Raw genomic sequence first — 7,535 nt, 5'->3', positions numbered from 1 at the left:
TAACGGTTCGATCAGAGATTCAATGTCTCGGTTGGTGAGTGCTTCTGTTTCTTTTTTTTATATTTCTTCAAAGCATCGAGGTTGCTTTTTTGTTTTTTGGTTATACCTTTCCCCTTCTTCTCCATGGCCAGGTTGTGACGTTTCTGTTCTTCCAATTCCGCCTTGTTCTTCTTCGAGTCGATGACGGTTTTCGCAATGGCGGCACTTCCGCCGGCCAAACTTCCAACGGCCCCCAATGCTGCCAGGATGGCCGGGATGCTGAATATGAAACCTCCGATCTTTTGCTGTTTCCGCGAACGCTGCAATCTTTTCAATTGAGGTGTGCTGAGCAGCAATTTCATTCCGTGTCCTTTGCTCAAGCAAGAACGTTTCTTCTCGCGTTGTTTCTTGGTGAGTAACCCATCGAGAGCACCTAGATTTTTTAGATTGGAGTATGGTATCTGGTACACGACACCCTTGGGCTTCATGTTGATGCTCTATGTGTTATTTTCACGGTATGTTATTTATATATATATTCTGAGATTTTTTTTTTGTGTAGTTTTTTACGGTATGTTATTTATATATTTTCAAAGCCTCGCAGTCGTTACACAAATTCTATAACGTGCTTCGTTTTCTTGCCAAGAAGTTCCTTTGTCCCCTTGTACACGATTCGAGTTTTGTTCTCGATTAAAATAGATAGCTTCTCGTCGGATAACATGTTAGCGTATCGATCTGGTAAAAATAGACTGTATTGTGCGTTGAGCAACAGGCGTACCTTGGGACCATACTGGGTAGAAACGATTGAACCGGAAGTTATCGTGTAAGGTTTGTCGACTTCCAATTCCTGAATTTTTACATACTCGACTGACAAATTTAGCATTTGTTTTAATGCTTGGAGATCACTTATTTTTTCGGTCGTCATATCAAAAAAATTTCAAAGTGTTAGAGAGAAATTTAATTGTTTTTCACGACGTGTGTTATTTATATATACCGAAGATTATTTTTTTATGATGTGTGTTATTTATATATCAAGTTTTTTTGACACGTATATATATTATTATTTTTTTTAACAGAGGAAGAAAGTTCGTGCTTCGGAGAACGCGAGGATGTGCGTAAGGATATCTTCCTTCTCCTGCATAGACTTGTACCAATCATCAGTATACCGTCTTCTTCCCTGCATCGCCTCGTACAGTTCGTCCGACCTCTCCTCCAATTTTTCCCCTGCAGCCGAAAGCAGAATGTTGAGATCACCGCACCTCAGGCCGCTGATCTCCCGAAGAAGGTCCTTGAGAACCATTTCACAAGGGATGCGAAATTCCGGCATTGTTCTTGCTATGTTTACAAGTTTATTAACATCTCCGTTAACTACTTTCTTGAAGATTTTAGATAGTAGCTCGGGCGGCAAATTAGTTATGTAATCCATGTTGTTTTTTTTACTGTATGTTATTTATATACCCCACCCCAATTTTTGTTTCGTGTTCATGGCGATGGTGGTACCCAGTGCGGCGACCCGTTCACCCAGCGATGCGTCTCTGCTCACGAACCTTTCGAAAGCTACGTGCTCTAACTTTCTGTCTGCTTCGTGACGTGCGTCCAGATCCGTCTGCGTGGTGTTGTAGGCGATGTCGTGATCTTTGCATGCCGCGTCCAACGGATTCACACCCTTGTCTCCTCTCTCCAATCTTTTCTCGAGTTTGGTACCCGGTCCGCAGTACTGGTAGCCCGGTAAATGCATCTCGAAAGGTAACTTGTTGATGATGTCGTTCACGAGTCCCTTTCCTTCGGCCACGTTCCAGAATTTCGGAGGCAGCGTGTTGATGATTTTGATCAGGTAACCTATGCCCTTGTCGTCGTTCACGATGAAGTTGGAAAGTTTCGTGCTGATCATGTCCACGATGCCAACCTTCTCGTTGTAGAAATTACGGTTGCCTGCATTCTCTTCGCCGGCTATCACCAACAATCGGTCCACGAGTTTCCTAACGTCGTCCACCCAAACGAATTCTTTGGGTAACGTGTTGTAGCGTTTGACGCCGCTGCCTGTTTTGACCTGGTTCCAAATCGGTTTGATGAGATTCCTGTACTTCTCGCCGCTGCTCGATTTCACCCTATTCTGCGAGGCGTCGTTGTTCTGGTACAGGGCATCCGTCATGATCAGAATTTCCTTGTAACTCTGGTAATCTTCGTCGGTGTAATCTTTCGGCTGCTTTTTGGCGACGAGTTCCCACAGTCCCACCGTACCCGGATACCTGGTCCAACTATCATTGTCGCCTAAATTGACTTTAATGTCGTTGCCTTCGAAGGTCACCTTCGATTTCCCAATCTTCCACACCACACCGCCGCCTTCGCTGGTTTCCATGCTGGGATACAATCCGAACACTTCATCCTTGTCGAATTTCCCCGTGCTCAGGTAGTCTCGTGCCAAAGGTCCCAACTCGATTTTATCCGACGACGTGCTGCCTATGGCTCGACGTCGTGCCGGTGCATCCTTCAGTTCGAACGGCGTCGAAGGAATGCTCGAAATGGGCGTGGGTACGGCGTAACTTTTAGCTGCGAGCGGTACGAGTTCATTAATCAAATTTTTATTTTGTTCCGTGACACTTTTAATTTCTTTACCTAGACCGCTGATGGCATCGATCACGGGTTGATCCTGACGTTTCTTCTCTTCGTAGAATCCGCGATTCTCGGATTTCCAACCTTTGAAGCGTTTCGCGAGGTAATCGCGAAGCTTGAGATTTTCGTCTTCGATTTTTCGTTTCGTCATGACGTTATTTATATACGTCGTTTCTCACAACGTTGCAACGTTTAGAAAGTCGTTGATTTTGTTTCTGTATTTTCCGTCGTTGGGTTTCCTCGTCATGTCGATCGTCGCGAATCCGAAATCGTCACCGTTCCAGCAAGTAGAGCAGCAGCGTTCCGAAAATTGATTGTAGTTCATGTCTCCGCCTACGTAGTCATCGTACGCGTGCTTGAGGTTGGTGTGATCTTGACGAAACAAACATATGAAATTAGCGTTGTCGCGCACTAACTGTTTTGGAATTTTGGAAAACGTTTGAGCTAGGTAAAAACAATCCATTCCTTTGTGACGACCTTGCGTGAAAAAGTTGCGAATTTCATTTTGATTTTCCAGGATGGCGTCGTCGAACACAACAACTGAATTTTCACGACAATCGTCGAGTGGTTTTATTTCCGAGGCGAACGTTGCAATGTCCAGACCATCGTACAGTTTCATCAGTTGCTGGTATTTGGATTGCTCCAAACTTTTCGAGAACACGTACAGGTGCCTGTTCTTCCAATTTAACCAATTCGGTGCGAGGAGAAAATTGTCCACGAGCAGTGTCGTTTTCCCACACCCCGAAGGACCTACGATCAGACAGCGGATGCTGTCGGGAAGCAACTCACCGTTCTTTTTCTTCGTTTGACTTTCCGGATCCGGTAGACGCTTCACCACGTTCCACGTACTCACAAGATCACTTCGTTCGCGTCGATCCAACTCTTTTCCGGAAGTCCCAGCCATTTGACAAACAGTTTGTCACCTTTCCTACGCAATACTTTCTCGATGAGGTACGTGTCAGGGTGTTTCGTTTTAGAGAGTTCCTCTTCGTAAAATCTTCCTTTCAAAATCTCGCCGCTACTATCTTTTATTATATACGTGTGTCGGTTTCCGGGTAGAACTCGAACCACCGTAAAGAGTTCCGTGCTCCAATTTTTTGTGAACCCCTTCTCGAAGGTGCGTTTGAATTTGCTGATCCTCACCTGGTCTCCAATTTTGTATTTAGCTTTTTTTGTCGTGGGAGTGTACTTTGGACAGTAAACTGTAGAAATTAAACGCTGCTCGTCGGACTTGGTAACGTCGGCTGGCTTCATGCCTATCGTTCTGTGTGCCGTGTGATTATAGGTGTCGACGAGTTCCGGCAGGATGTCGACCCATTTGTAATTTCCCCGAAGCGTGAATCGTTTCCACATGTGTGTTTTCAAGGTTCGATTGAATCTTTCCACGATGCTGGCTTTGATGTGACTGAAGCTCGAATAATGTCGAATCTTGTGTTTTTGAATAAACTTTTGGAATACGGCATTGTAAAATTCTTTACCGTTGTCCGTTTGCAGAAACCGTGGTCGTCTGCCACCGCTTTCGCGAAAAATTAATTTGAATGCTTCCGTGACGCACGTTCCCGTTTTCGCCTTCAAAGGTAGAGCCCATGCGAATTTCGAAAACGTGTCTATGACGGTGAGAAGGTACTTGTTGCCCTTGTTCAATTTATGCACGTTTTTCAAATTGCCGCTACTCATCTCCACGAGGTCACTTTGCCAGAGGTCGTCGATGCCCTTGGTTACCACAGCCAAACGTTCGTAGTTGCGGCGTGCAGGTTTATGCAATTCTTCGACGATGGCTTGCCTAGACATTTTCTTAGAGATTACGTTTCAAGAGAAGCACAAGCGTGATGGGATTCAAAGAGGGCGGCACTTCGCTCGTGTTTTGAATGATCAGCTTATCGCCGGCACTCACGTCGAAAACGGTGAGATCTTCGTCTTCGTGTATTTCATATATGTTGCGCGTTTCGTTCCAACGTGCCAGAGGAATGTTTCCAGCTTTCTGGACACCACGATTCGATATCAAAGTCATGGTGGGAACGCTAGCTTTTCTGCCGTGAGACCAGTACGAAAATTCGTTTATCTGAATCGTGCCATCGAGGAGAAACTTATAGTACGGATGATAAGGATGCAGCATGTACAGTTTGTTACCTTCGACGAAGGTGGAGATTCTCTGTTGATTGGGTACGCTGTTGATTTCGATGGCTTGCAGAGAATGCAGTTTAGCGAATTTAGTATCGACGCTAACGAGGTTGCTGTGAAGCTGGCCCAGCGTGTTTTGTACGGGCAACAAATATTCGACTATGGTATCCGTTACGGTAGAAAATGACGGTTTGATTTTCACTTCCACGTTCAACTGCTTGTAGCTTTCGTTGAGTTCTTGCAACTTGGCACCGAAAGAGGTCAGCGTCGATTCCTGCGTTGATTCCAGCACTCCAACTTGATCTCTGATGTTGACGACGATGTTCTGAAGGTTCTCGACTTGATTCAATTTCGAGCTCTTCTCGGTAAGATCGTTCACGATGCTTCGCATCTCTGTAAACTGCATGTGAAGGTCGGCGACGCTCTGGGAAGTGGGCAGCGTCGACACCAGCGAACTAATTTCGTCTCGAATCTGTTCCACGTTCGCCGTTTCCGTTTCTAGTCGTTTCAGCATTCGAGATATGTTTCTTTTCAAAGCGTGCAATTCTTTGGAGGTGGGGAGATTGGCCACTTTACTCTCGAGATCGCTTAATGAACTTTTGATGTCGTTCGAATCGGATAGTGCCGTCACCGCCGTTTTCAATTTTTCCAAATCTTCGCTCGAAGGCACGCTCGTCCGTAACGATTCCAAGTCACCCTGTATGTTGTCGAGTACGTGATGAAAATGAGCGAGATTCGTTTCGACGTTTAAATTTTCTAAATATTCGATCTTCTGCTGAACCGTGCTTAACGTGTCTTGAATGCTCGTCAACGCTCTCGCTTCAGCGTGAATATTTTTAATTTCTTCGTTGATCAATTCCAAGGACGCCTGAAGCGTGGCGATGGTGGTTTGAATGTGTTCGAAATCTTGATAGGCCTCCAATTGAATTTTTATGTTCGCGACGCTTTTACCGATGACCTGCAGTTCGTCCGACGATGGTAGGTTCGTCATTGTATCTTCCAAAGTCTGCAACTTGGATTTAATTTCTTCCAACGTGCTGGTGAATTCTTCTTGTAATTTGGAAACGACGACGTGCAAGCGTTCTGCGTCTATATCGTTCACGACGGTTTGAAGTTCAGAGAAATTCTTTTCTATTGCGGAAGTTCGTTCTTCGATTTCGAGTTTCAATTTTTCCAAATCTTCATTTTTCGATTGAAATTGCTGTAATTTGGCCAAATCATTTTGAAGCGAATCCACGCTCAACTGTATATTTTGAACGTTGTCGTAAGAAGGTACGTCGACATAATTTTTTATGAGCGTTTTCAGTTCGGAATCGATTTTCAGAATGGGGTCGAGACATTGCGTTTGGAGCGTAGCGATTTCCGACTCTAAACTTTTGTTTAAGGTCTCCTGCAAAGCAATCAAATCGGTCCTCAACTTCTTAACTCGAATGTCCAACATGAGAATCTCTTCTGCGTGGTCCACACGCTTGGTGTTGCCGAAAATGTCGTTAGGCATTTTTGGTTAACGGTTATTTATAATAGGATAGACGATTCGTAATTCTACGAAGAGAGGAATAAGTTTGTCGTAATCTCCGAGGAGTTCCATGTAAAGATAATCTCCTGCAGACACATCGTACGTAATGTTAGAAAGCATCTTGTCGTGCTTGATTCGAAAAATGTTCTTGCCGGTAGAAATTTTGATTTCGCCTGCGTTTTCCGGATTCACGGTGATTTGAAGTTTCCCGTCGATCGGAATTTCGTAGAAATGTAAATTGTTATTAAAAACATAAAACATCTTGCCCACATCGTCATTCAGTTTCGTCCAAATGCTGTTGAGATGAATGATCAACAGACCGTTGAGTTTAGGTAACACGGAAGGTAAGACTTCATGATCTGGTATGGTTTCCATAATGATCTGTTTTTTGAAACCGAACAAATTCATAGGCATGCTGGTTATTTAAGAATACGGTCATAGTTTTTTTTTTGTAATAACAGTCAAAGTGTTTTTTTTTTTTGTTTTGTTTTGTTTTATGAATCGTCTGTTGAAGATGGACATATGTTGCAGGTTTTGCTTTCTGCTAAGCGATAGTGCCCCCACGGCAATGTGTGAATACCACACTTGAGGACGCACCTCTTATCGTCGTTGGGATCCAGGGCAATTTTTCTAACTTTGTTTGTGGTGATGATATGGTCGACGCTCTGGATGCGCTGTTCTTCTCTTAGAACCGACGACCTGGTTTTGAGGCAATCGACGAAGTCCTCGAATGCGAGATGCTCCCGAACCACCTGTCTGCCGACACCCTTGGCCTTCTTGGTAACGCTGCCCTCGGCTTTGATGGCATAGGCCTTGGCGCGAAGACCTGCAAACTCGAGAATTACATCACCGTCCTTCTCGTCTTTGAGTTTGCCAGGCACTTTTTTGTTTCGGGGCAGGATGCCGTACTGGTTCGGCTGGGGATAGCCCGAGGTGTCGAAGAGGTTAAGCAAAGCTGGTACCGTGACTATATCCCTGTATGCATCGGCTGAGTGGACGTGGTACACCAAGCTGTCCGTGTCCGTGTAGAGAAGCGAGATGTTGTGGCTATAATGTGGACGTAATATGTCGTAGTACGTCTCGAACATGTGCAGCTTGCTCAGGTCTAATACTGAGGCACCAACATAAATTGGCTTGTCGAGTTTTACCTCACCCTTCCTCATATGCACCAGAGCAAGCTGCTCGTTATAAATGGTCCTCGATTTGAATAACGGGTTTGCTACGAGCCTGCGACATTGTGCTTTCCTCGTTACCAATTTTATGTCCATGCGATTCCGTACATTCTCCATAGTTTTGCCAAACACCGCAT

This window comes from Lepisma saccharinum, unplaced genomic scaffold (genome assembly GCF_977018435.1).
Source record: "Lepisma saccharinum unplaced genomic scaffold, izLepSacc3.1 HAP1_SCAFFOLD_43, whole genome shotgun sequence".
NCBI lineage: Eukaryota > Metazoa > Arthropoda > Insecta > Zygentoma > Lepismatidae > Lepisma > Lepisma saccharinum.
The sequence above is the reverse complement of the archived record's forward strand: the minus strand, read 5'-3'. Positions refer to the sequence as shown.